Genomic DNA, 12,207 nt, shown 5'->3' with positions numbered 1-12,207 from the left:
AAAACACGCAGTTAAGAGCAAATCAAGGGTGCAGCTGTAAGACCCTTTGTTGAGACCTGAGAACGATTTAGAGAGTCTCGTGGATCCTAAGAGTTACACAGAAGGGCTTCTAAGAATCCTAAGGGCATTGTCCCACTGCAGCCTAATATGCCCCAAATAGAGACACGTACCTCAACCTTCTAATGGTAAAAAGCAGGCTGGGAGAATGACTTATGGAGAAGGAATGATAACATAGGTGAAGCAAAGATCCCACAGAAGCCAAGCCAAGGATCAATAAAACAATGAATTTGGATACTGGGCAATGGGCCACAGACTGGCCAGACTTCAGTGCTAGGGACCTGTGACTTCTCTTTATTCTTTTTCTTTTTCTTTCTTTCTTTTTTTTTTTTTTAACTGGAGGTACTGGGGATTGAATCCAGGACCTGTGCATGCTAAGCATGCGCTCTACCACTGAGCTACACCCATCCCTGACCAGTGATTCTTAAGCGTCTCACATTTCCTTTTTCAGAGCACGAGTTCCTCCTGCAGCTATGCTATCCTTCTCTCATCAATGTATACTGATCTGTTGGGGAGCTGGGGGTGGGGGTGGGTAGACAGGTGTTTTTAACTCACAGGTCTCCAGATCAAGGTGAAGTTAACCTGAGGAATCTCGTCCACATCTGGACCTAGGAGAGAGGACAAGATCTTGCACTTTGAGCTAGCGGAGTAATGGGATGAGATTCGCGGCAGAGGGAGAGATGAATGTATTGTGAAGGTGGGTGGAAGGTAAATTGTGTTGCCAGAGGACAGACTGTGGTAGGTTGTTTCTAAAGATAGCTACAAACAACTCCTCCCATCTCTGCATGTGTGTGTTACTCCATCAATCAGAAGGTACAGCCTCATTCCCCTCCCCCAGAAGTTGGGCTGGACTGTGATTTACATTGACCTATAGAATGTGTTAGAAGTAGCATTCTAGAACATTCAAGCACAACGCCTTAAGAGGCTTCTGGTTTAAGAGGGTTCCAGCAGCAATAAAAATAAGCCTGGGCTGGACTATCGAATAGTGAGAGACCAGGGACTTCAAAAGGCAACCCCTGGCTTCCAGTGCTCCTTGCCAAGTCCCCAGATGGGACAGAAGCCATCCCGGATATTTCAGCCCAGCTTAGCTCGTAGATGCATGAACAACTTCAGCTGACAACATGTGAAACAGAGATAAACCATCACATCTGAACTCTGCTCAAACTATGGAATCACAAACGAATGAATGAGTGTTTTTAAAAGGCACTGAATTATTGGGCTGGTTTGTTTTGTGGCAATAACTAAAACAAGGTGCTTGAGAACATTTTTGGGGATGGTGGAACACATTTCAGGAAACAGAGAATGATCTAATAGTTAGGGATTCAAATAGGTTGAATTTGAAATCAGAGTGGGACATATAACAGAAATGTTCTGTTGACAAGTTTATAGCACCTTTAAGAAGAATAAATCAGGATTGTATATTTATATAACACATTAAGCACTGTCTGGTTTAACAACTATTTATCGATAATCTATTATGTTCCAGGCACTGGGCTAGGGGTTGAACGACAATGTAAGTATTTCAAGATGACTTAAGTCGATTCAGCCAATTTAGCAATTTTCAGAATACTTTTGTACACACTGGTAGCTTCTAGCAACGGTAGACAGGGCTGTTTCTCTGCATCCCCTCCGCCTCTACTGCCAACAGCCTTGATATCAGTCATATCTTACAATTAAAGTCATGGGTCAAATTCTGACAGATGTACTAACACTTACTAGAATATCGTTTTAATATAAAAATGTTGGCCCTTCCATGATGGGCCAACAGCATTCTATTTAAGAAATACATATTAAGATGATGAAGCAAGACAAAAATTACAATATTAATTTTTCATGGTAGGTTTGAGAATAAGCTATTTGTCTTTGGTATATTTTGATGTTTTATGTTTTACTGCTTTAAGCAGTTGGGCATATTTAATATTTTACAGATTATCCTTATGATCCCGATATAAAATGTTTTGTTGATTTATGTTTGCAATTTTAAGTTGAGAGGCATAAGACAAAGTAATTAGGTTTATAGATAGTATTCTATCTTTTAAAATAACTTGAGATTCAATATAAATATATATACATATTTAATTTTCTGGAGTTAGGAGTTATTAAAATACTTGTGAAGTTCCGCTGATCAGATAATTGAATATTTAACTAATATTATAAATGGGACTAAATATTAATCAAAAGCCTCTTAAAAGTAATTGTTAAAATTTTTTCAGATTTATAAATTAATAATTTGATTTGTAAGTGAAGTTAAAAGCTTAAGAAGAAATAATTTTTTCATGTATAACTTTAATAAATCTAACATTAATTTTAATAACCTCAAGTAATCTTCTCCTGAGTCATTGTCAAGGACACCAAAATATTCTTTTTGACATAATGTAGACTGAGAGTTCAGCAATGTTAGGTACAGCTTTTGTTGAAAAGGAAAAATGCTACCACGTATGTGTGTTCTTTTGCTTTGCTTTCATATTTGTTTAATTTAATGGTTGTTTGATTTAGTGGCTAAAATGTACATTTCTAAAATTCAGTTTGGATGTTTAAATATTTAAAGTAATAAAATGCTACAAAAGAGATTCTTCTCTTTTTTGAGTACTGCACTGAGAGCAGCAGAATTGTTCAAAAGTGGCCCAGAGAACTCACAGCAGGTTTCCCAGACAACAATAAACAGCTATCTCCCAGGGGCTAGGGCTGCAGTCCAACTCAGCTTTTCACCAGCTGGTGACTTCTTCTACCTAGCAGGAGGGTTACAATTTTCCATGGGTCAAAGATCTCCAGGAAGAGCTGGATCTAGGTCTTACAGGGGCCTGAAGTTTATAGTGTCCCTTTGCTAACCTTTCACTTTTATTTCCCAAATAAATCTTGTTCCTTAACCATGCCATGCGACACTGTAGCGTTCAATTTTACCCTCTTCATCTCAGCTTCTGCTGTTTGTGTGCTGATCCAGGGCTATTACTTTACATCCCTTTCACATGGAGCACTAGAGGAAATTAATTGGAAATTTTATCCTGGTCAAATACAATGGGAGTGTAAGATACAGCCTTGCAGTCACAATTATGTGTAAATGGAAAGTAAGAAAGCTTAAAAAGATACTTGAAATAATTAAATTAGAAATCATCATTCCAATGAGCAAATTGCAACTGAGGTGAAAAACATTTTAGGAATAAAAGTGGCTGTTGCTGCAAATTATGTCCTTTTGCCCTCTATAACACTTTTTTATTTATGCAACTTGTCTTTATTATTAATTCAGGGTCTTCAAGAGGAAACTTATCTTGAGCTGGGGATACAAAAAAAATCTAAGTATATGGACTTTGGTTTCTTCAGATGGTCCTGGAGTGATAAATAGTTTTAGAAAGAAGACTAAGAGAGTGGGGTTTTGGTCCTGGCTCTTCCTTTTACTTGATTTAATGTGACTTCATTTTAGATCATATGTAAAGTGGAGACAGTACAGCTGACTCTGCCAACATCTGCAAATCTCAAACTCCCAAAGTTATCTCTTCCCACCCCTTTTCCCCCAGTAACCATAAGATTGTTTACTATGTCTGTGAATCTATTTCTGTTTTGTAGATGAGTTCATTAGTGTCCTCTTTTTTTCTTTTTTTTTAGATTCCACATATGAATGATATCATATGGTATTTTTCTTTCTCTCTCTGGCTTACTTCACTTAGAATGACGATCTCTAGGTCCATCCATGTTGCTGCAAATGGCATTATTTTATTCTTTTTTCTGGCTAAGTAGTATTCCATTGTATAAATATACCACAACTTTTTTATCCAGTCATCTGTTGATGGACATTTAGGTTGTTTCTATGTCAAGGATTATATATAGTGCTGCTATGAACATTGGGGTGCATGTATCTTTTCAAATTAGAGTTCCCTCTGCATATATATGCCCAGGAATGGGATTGCTGGATCATATGGTAAGTCTATTTTTAGTTTTTGAGAAATGGAGATAGAGACTTTAAAGCTAAATAAAGCCATACGAGTGTAGGGAGGCCTAATCCAAAAGGACTGGTGTTCTTATAAGAAGAGGGAGAGACACCAGCAATAGGCCTGTCTCCCACAATCTATTTTCCAAGGGAAGCTAACTGCAATACATGTGCAACACAATAAATGTGCAATCATGCCACGTTTCTGCTTAAAATTCAATGGATTACTCTCAGGCTAATTCGATAAGACCTCAGTCAGCTCAGTCTTTTTCCAGTTCCTGCTTACTATTTTAGCTTCTTCTCTCTGTTTCCTCTGCCTTCTTTTCTCACCATCACCGTGGCTAAGATTATATTTGAGCATGTAATAAGAATGAGCAAGTAAGAATGAACACGCTGTTCTTGAAGTTTTACCTGTATTGCCTCACCCTATATGACGAGGGGGGTTAAATACTCATTTTATTTATATACTACTTTATACCCACAGACATCGAGCTATAAACTTCCATGACTCCTCTCTTCTAGGTTTTGTAGGGGTTTTTTTAGGCTTTTCTGCATGTTTCCACTACCTGAAAGAGCCCCTGACCTCCTCCTGTGGTTCCTTCCTGTGGCAGACTAACGGCTTTCCAAAGACATCCACATCCCAGTCCTTGGAACTTGTTACTTTACATGGCAAAAGGGACTTTGTAGATGTGATTAGTTAGGTTAAGAATTTCGAGATACGGAGATTGTCCTGGATTATCTGAATGGGTTCAGCGTCATCACAAACGCCCTTACAGGAAGGAGGCAGGAAGATCAGAGGGGAAGAGAGAGAGAGAGAATGTCATGTGGAAGCAGAGGTCAAAGTGATGCCATTGCTGGAAGCGGGCCATGAGCCAAGCAATGCAGGAGCTTACAGAAGCAGGAAAGGACAAGGAACTGATTCTCCCCTAGAGCATCCAGAAGGAATACAGCCCTGCTGACACCTTTGAAGGAGAATTAATAAAATGGGCTGCACTTATGCTAACAGATTGCTTATTCTTATGCTTGCCCTTAAAATGGTCAACTAACCTGACTGACCAGTTGCTACTTATAGCTCCAGGCCTGTTGTTAAAATAAAGCTATTAATTTTACTATTTCTGCTTTATTCCAGTAATTGAAAGTAATAATCATACTTGGTTTCTGAGTCGATCTCCAGGGAGGTCAGGGAACCGTAACCTTACAAAATTGCCTGAATTACCAAGGAGACCATGCCTTAGGTACTTATGAGATAAAGAGACTGAAAAAGTGACAACCACTAGCCTCTACAGAATGGGTCGCCTGGAGGCATCATGACGCCATTGAGTCTTATGACGAGAATATGATTCTGTTGATTATTATCGGAGCTTTATTGTTTAAGCTATGACTTAAAATCACCCTGCCCCATCCCCAAGGTTCACAGTTTTGAAGGCACCAGACTGCTCCGAGTCCCATTTGCCCAGCAAATAAAGCTGTCTCTTTTCTTCTAAGCTCCATGACCCTACCTCTGAGTTTCAATTCGATTCATCAGGGATGGGGGCCGATTTTTCAGCAACACCTTGACTTTGGAATTCCCATGTCCAGAAGTGCAAGATAATAAAACTGTGAGGTTTTAAAAATGGAGACACAATTGACATAGAACACTAGATGAGTTCAGGTGTATGGCATAATGTTCAGTATCCGTACATAAGGCAAAATGAGCACCACAATAAATCTGGTTAACCTCCATTGCCACACATAGTCACATTTTTCTCCCCTTGTGATGAGAACTTCTAATGTCTATTCTCTTAACAACTTTCAAAAATGCAATACAATATTACTAACTCTAGTTACCACGCTGTACAAATGTGTGTTGTTTGACGTTACTAACTTTGTGGCAATTTGTTACAGCAGCAATAGGAAACACTTCCTCAGGGTAGTTGATGCCCCCAGGCTGAGTCAGACCCTTCTCCTCCATGCTCCCTCCCCTCCTTGTCCTTGCCTCTCTCATAGCATTTGCCTTGCTGTGTTGCATTTCTGGGTTAGGAGTGTAGGGGAGCAAAACTTGCCACCCCCAAATGTCTCTTTGGCATGTGAATTATTTTGAGCTTAAAACAATCAAGGCCCAAAAGACTCAGAAAGCAACTTTGACCTTCCCCCTAGCTGCTTATAAGAATTAAAGAGAGGACCTGCTACAGGAGGGGAGCTATCACCATAGGTAAGTACAGTGTGAACCAGGTTTGTAGACAGGGAGGAACCTAGCAAAGTCTGTCAAGATCCCTCTTTATGTCTCATTGTCTCTATGTGGCCCAGCAAACACTTGTTTACATTTGCTTTTCTCCATGTAAATTGCCTTCCTCCCCTCTGAAGTCTCAACTCACTGCCCCAGCATCCTCTTTCATGTTTGGCTGAAGATGGTGTTTCATGTGAGGGTTTCGGCCACTTGGGCGGGTTACTCAGTTTTCCTGGGTGTCTCCCATGTACACATGTTATTAAACTTTTCTTTGCTTTTTATCCTGTCCAGCAGTCTCACATCAATTTAATTCTTGGACCAGTCACAACAACACGGAGGGGTACAGGGAAATTTCTTCCTCCCCAATGGGAGACCGAGACCATCTCTACCTCTAGACTGTAAACTCCTTCAGAAGAGATTGTGTCAGTTCTTTGTATCCCCAGAGCCTAACTTAAAGACTCACAGCTTCAGTTCAATAGATATTTGTTGAGTGAATGAATGAAAATATGACCTCTCAATCAGAGGGCTGAGATGATGTGTTGACTGGAATCAAAATGCGCAACAGAAAAACTGTGAGTTAAGTTTTATTTGGGGATCTTACTGAAGACGATGGCCTGGGAGACACCCTCACAGACACCTCTGAGCAACTGCTCTAAAGAGGTAAGGGGGGTGTCAGGACACATACAAATTGTTTTGTGCTTGAAGTCTGTCAAGCATAAAAATGATACTGCTCATCACAAAGAACAGGTATCTAAAGTTAATGATTTTAGTGCTTTTCTTTGGGAAGGTGCAGGAATCTGGGATCATTGAAATTTTTCCTTAGACATGTATCTTAACTGTCTAGGGGCCCAAGATATTCAAGGCACAGAACGCTTCTTGTTTTTCTCCACCATGAATTCCTCTCAGGCTGCACTGTCGGTGGGCGACTTAGGTGGCTAATGGCTTGACCCTTGTAGAATTAGAACAGGCAATATTTTTTTTTAACCTATGTTTATACTAAAATCATGTGTAGTGGCTATTAAGTTTAGAAGGCAGCTGAGTTTGTCTTCCTGGCCAGAAAAAAAATTAAAATTAAAAAGGCATGGAGCGGGCTTTTTCCTAAACGCCCCATGAATGCAGAGAGAGGGAGTGGTTACCTTGACAACAACGAGAAACCTGCTTTCCTTAGGGAAACAAATAAAAGCAACAAAGTGAGAGAGAGTGAACATTTGAGAAAATCTAAGGTTTAACAGGGGCTTCTAAGTTTTTTACACAGTAAGACACATGCTTAGTCATGACATGGGCACCAGATGCCAGAAGTTTTTATTCATCATAATCATGAATTGAATTGGGCTGGGCTGGTCTTGCTGCTACTGAATGTGACTCTGAGCTGAGTCAGGGCCACATGACGCTTTATTTATTCCTATTTTCCTTTTGTCGTGAATCTTTGCTATGCTCTAGTTTCATATGTAATTTTGGTATGCGAATGCTCAAAGGGAGAAATTACCAAGTTGTGATGGCTTGTTACAGAGCCACCTGAGTTTCTTTCCCATCCTCCCCCTCATCAATTGTTTAGAAGTCCAGCCTGATGTGGCTGGGTTTCTCTTCAGAGCATCACAAAGCTGAAATCAAAGTGCCAGCTGAACTGAGATTTGTGTCTGGAGGCTCTGGGGGAAAATTCATTTCCCAGTTCATTGGTGTCATTGGCAGAATTCAGTTCCCTGCAGTTGTTGTAGGACTGAAGTCCTGTTTCCTTGCTGGCTGTCAGCCAGGGGCTACTCTCGGCAACTAAAAGCTGCTCTAAGCCCCGTTCCCCATGGCTGCCATTGACAAACTTCACAACATGGAAGGCCAGTCGGTGGACAGTTCTCGAACTTTCTCTTCTTCAACTAGCTGGAGAAAATACCCTACTTTTAATCTAATTAGGTCAGGCCACCCAGAGCTTCTCCTTATCTTAAGGTCACTTCTTTCACGTAACAACATTATCACGGGAGGAAAAATTCATCATATTCACAGTCTCAGTGATTATCAGGGCACGCACAACATGTCAGCGGGAAATTTAGGGACCAATTTAGAATTCTGCCCACCACGCTACCACCCATGAAAGTTTATCAGAATGGGGAAAGGGAGTATATTTTGAAAACAATCCAGTAAGTAAACAAAGAACACTTAAGGATTTTCTTAGTAACTTTTTCCACATTCTCATCCAGAACCATTCCTTTAATGGAATTAAATCTGAACAACTTATAATTACATAATTAGTTTCTTTCATTATGACTTATATGGCCAATTCAGTTCCAACATGACTCAACTTCAATTGGTTACACAATGATGGTGCAGGTAATTAACCCTTGGTGGATATCCCTGTTGGCCAATGAGTTCACCTGATTTAGCTAACCCCTAAAATAACAACCAAACTTTTTTTTTTTTTGGAGAGCTGACAATATCAGGTGATGATTGTATTATTGTACTAGAGTTTTGCTTGCAAGATGCTACTTACTACTGGGTGAAACTGGGTAAAGGGTACATTGGATTTCTTTGTGTATTATGTCTGACAACTGCATGTGACTCTACAAATTTTACCTTAAAACTAAAAGTTTAATTTAAAAGCTACTAATTTTTTGGTGGCACGCTGAATCCCAGTGTCACATGTCAGCTGTCTGGAATGTAGGCATTCATTTAGTTCTTTCCAGAAGAAAAAGCTGTATGAATGAGGACAGGATAGAATTAGAAGCTTGAGGGGTGGGAAAGGGGTTCGGAATATCCTAAGAGAGGCATCTGACAAGAGCTCAATGGACAACGAACAAAAGCCCTAGACAGGCTCTTCTTCAGCTGACTTGGCAGTTTCTAGATTCTATGGAGTGGGTAAATGATCTACTCGTGCTTGGGGATTTGTGTATTTAGAAGATTAGAAATCCAAAGCTTCTCCTAAGTTCCCATTATATTATTCAGAGAACCAGATGTGTTGAGCACCACATTGTGACTTTTGTAACCAGGTGATAGTGAGTGATAGAAAAACATTCTAAGCCCCCAAAGAGTGAGGTACCTATTTTCTTCTAGACGTTGCTTCTGTGATTTCAGTTACCATCACCACGTGCCCAGGAGGGCTGTCAATGTGGTCTTCTCTGTGCACAGCCATAACCCAGGCAAGAAGAGAAGGCAGCTGAAACGAGGCTTTGATTTCCATCCATTATGATTTCTACTATAAAAAGGATTTTAAGGAACTATTAAATTTTAGCTTGCTACATCATGAAACATCTAAACAAAAGTATCGTATTTTAAGGTTGACTTCAACTTCTAACTTATCTATTCTAATGGACCTGAAACAAAAATTTCCCAGGCAATTTCCACCTGCCATCCCCCAACTCTTTTCTCCTCCCATCTTAGTTATTAAATCCTCATGCATTATTACTCCAAGCCTGTAATAACTGAGGTCATTGACGAAGGTGTCCTCACTCTTGCTAATCCCTGCTTATTTTTCACAAAATCACTAATCTTCAGGGAACATCTCAAACCATCATTTCTATTTCTGAGTCAGAAAAACAAAACGTGGAGAAGGTTACGGGTGACAAGGACTCTTGGAACATCAGACTTCAGCATGGGCCATGTGACAATCTCTACTTTATCTGGAAAGAGAGAGATTTGATACACTGTCATTAGAAGTTCAAGGCACCAGAAAGCTAGGATCATTCTATTCTCAATATGTAACTTTTAAAAACTAAAACAAGACCTAGGGAAACTGTATGAAGGATGTTTTTGTCTTTGTATCTTGCTCTGTGCCATGAGAATTTCTGTATGCCTGTGTTGGGGAGACAGAAATTCTCCCTTCTACCCCTCTTGCATTCTTGTGGCTGGATTAATCATAGCATTGATACAAGACTGATTACTAGGAGAAAAAGAAACAAAATTTAATTCATGCACTGGGAGTTCTCATAGAAATGGGACCTAAGTGGCCAAAGTAGGCAGCTCTTATACCTCTTAGATAAACAAACAATAAATTTGCGAGGAATTGACAGAGCAAAGAAACTTAGGTTTCGGGAGCCCAAATGGTGAAGGATCTAAAGAGAATTCGGGCTTGGGGTGGTAAGTGAAAGACATCACCAGGTTTATTCACACAGGCTTCCTAGCCTCAGTTGCCTATCTCTGGTGATAAGGGCTTCCTCCACCTCCAGATGAAGCGAGTGCAAATTTCACACGGGAGATTTGTTTTCTGACTTCAGGGAGACAGAAAGGCGTGTCAGACTATCTCTCTAGCATTGGCTGTTTCTTAAGAAACTTTATAATAATCAGTATGCTACTAAAGTACATTTTGGGGTGGCCTACTCTGAACTGCAACGTATGTGACACTTCAATTAATTAAAGGAAGCCCACCTCTTAAGGCCCTAAATATGAAAAATAAAATGTTTTAATTTGATGTCATTTAAGGTATCGAGGTCACTTTGCAAGGAAAGAGGTGATCAGGTCATGAAAATGGGTCCTGACCATAGATGGACTTTTCAAACTTTGGAAGAAGGCAAGAAATTTCACCAGCAGATAGCTTTGGTCCTACTGGAATGCTGCCTCAGACTACCATGTGAGAGCTAATCTACCCTACCACAGGAGGGCAGGCCATGCAGAGAACACCCGGGACCCCTCAGTGATAACCAGTGTCAAACTGCCAGCCTTATATGGCCACATTGCAGTCTGGCCAACCTATATGCAGCCACGTGAGTGAGCCCAGCAAAACTGACAGAGGAACCTTCCAACCAGCCCACAGAACTGGCATAATAAGTCTTTGCTGTTAAGTCACCAAGTTTTGGGGTGGTCAAAAGAAATTGGAACCATTGAGGAAGACTTCATGGACCTCAACATGGATCAAAAGAAACAACAGGCCCCAAATGGAGTACTTATGTTAAGCCCACATCACCAAACCAAGACTTGATACTCAACTTAATTGCTATCTCAACCCCCTGGGAATGTAATCTTTAACCAGCCAACCTGGAATTACCTGGTCGGCACTAAGGGAAGTAATCTGCCCAATGGGCCCTTTCTTTCCCCTTAGGAGGGTGGCCTTGCCTGAAACTGAATTCTTTGCTAATAATTTTCTGTTTCACCCCCTTTCTGCTTTTAGTAACCTTTCCTTTTCTCAGGGAAGCTTTTATCTAACTACTAGATGAGTGCCACCTGACTCACGAGTCATTTAATAAAGCCAATTTGACCCTTAAATTGACTCTGTTGAATTTCTGTTGTTTACCAACAGGTACAAAACTAGACTCATTTTTCTTGACTTGACTTGACTTTTTCTAGTAATGGTGCCTTCATTTCTTGTCCATTGCGTTTTGAAACAGAGGCACGCTTCCCCCTTCATTTTCTTTATTTCCCTCTGGATATATGATGTTTAAGCCTCGTCAGTTCTTCCTAATCATTTCCGCCTCAACTCTCCCTTCTATTAACACTGTTACCATGTTCACGTTAATTTAATAACGAAAGCACGGCAATGATTCTTTGTTTTCGGTCTTCAGCAGTTGAGTTTATCCCGAATCCTCACAGAACTGTCACTGTAACAAAATATTGCTCCAGTTACTCTTCTTTCCTCCAAAAAATCCTTAACTGGCTTCCTCTGCTACATAATAATGGTCTTGCTCCTTATCAATTGAATCACCTCCCTCCCAAGTCTGGTTGCCACGTGTACTCCTGCACATAACTAACTTTCTTCCAAGTTGTTCTTTTTCTCCAAAAGTCCCAATTCCAGCCAAATAATCCTAGTAATTACTTCTAGAGTATGCCATAAGCATTCTTTGTTTAAAAACTTTGCTCTTGATTTTATTCCTCAAACGAATCCCCACTATCTAGACCTTGATCATCCAAAAATTTCCAATCAAATTTACCTTCTACGTGAGGCTTCCTCTCAGACCATTCCCAGATTATTTTTTAATTTCTTTAATATTTTGTCCAAATGATTCAGTTAAGACCCACTGTGTTATCATTTATTACAGTTACACTTGTCATGTGTAATAAATGTTTTATTCACACACCTAAACTGCAAACTTTTGGAGCTCAAGGT

This window comes from Camelus bactrianus, chromosome 34 (genome assembly GCF_048773025.1).
Source record: "Camelus bactrianus isolate YW-2024 breed Bactrian camel chromosome 34, ASM4877302v1, whole genome shotgun sequence".
In the NCBI taxonomy this organism is placed as follows: Eukaryota; Metazoa; Chordata; class Mammalia; order Artiodactyla; family Camelidae; genus Camelus; species Camelus bactrianus.
Note: the sequence above shows the minus strand (reverse complement) of the source record.